Source organism: Chrysochloris asiatica, unplaced genomic scaffold, assembly GCF_000296735.1.
Source record: "Chrysochloris asiatica unplaced genomic scaffold, ChrAsi1.0 scaffold00133, whole genome shotgun sequence".
In the NCBI taxonomy this organism is placed as follows: Eukaryota; Metazoa; Chordata; class Mammalia; order Afrosoricida; family Chrysochloridae; genus Chrysochloris; species Chrysochloris asiatica.
This window is the reverse complement of record NW_006408651.1, coordinates 5,659,484-5,659,877: the sequence shown is the minus strand read 5'-3', so window position 1 is coordinate 5,659,877 and position 394 is coordinate 5,659,484.

Sequence of the window (394 nt, the reverse complement as noted above, 5' to 3'; positions counted from 1 at the left end):
CCAGCCTGGAGCGGCTAGAAGAACAGAAGATACTTCTTGAAAGAAAGACCAACAGGAAAAATACAAAACAATAATGGCCGACCGACTGACTACTACAAGAATAAGCAAGTTGCTTGCCCAGGAAACATCAAGGCAAGTGGTTGGGTCCCCTCATGGCAAACGTCCTTCTAAGACTAAGACTCATTGGGAATGCACGCTCTGATTGGTTACCATGTTCGTCACTGATAAGGGGAAGTGGGGGAAAAACAGCAATGAAGTTGCAAGCTAAGCCCTACAACGTCAATACACTCCTGTGAACCTGGGTGGAGACCTGGTTGGCCAGCAGTGTGGCAAGACCTGGGGACACTTGAGCCCTGATTCAGTGACATAGCCACAGAGGATTAGAGTGGAGAGT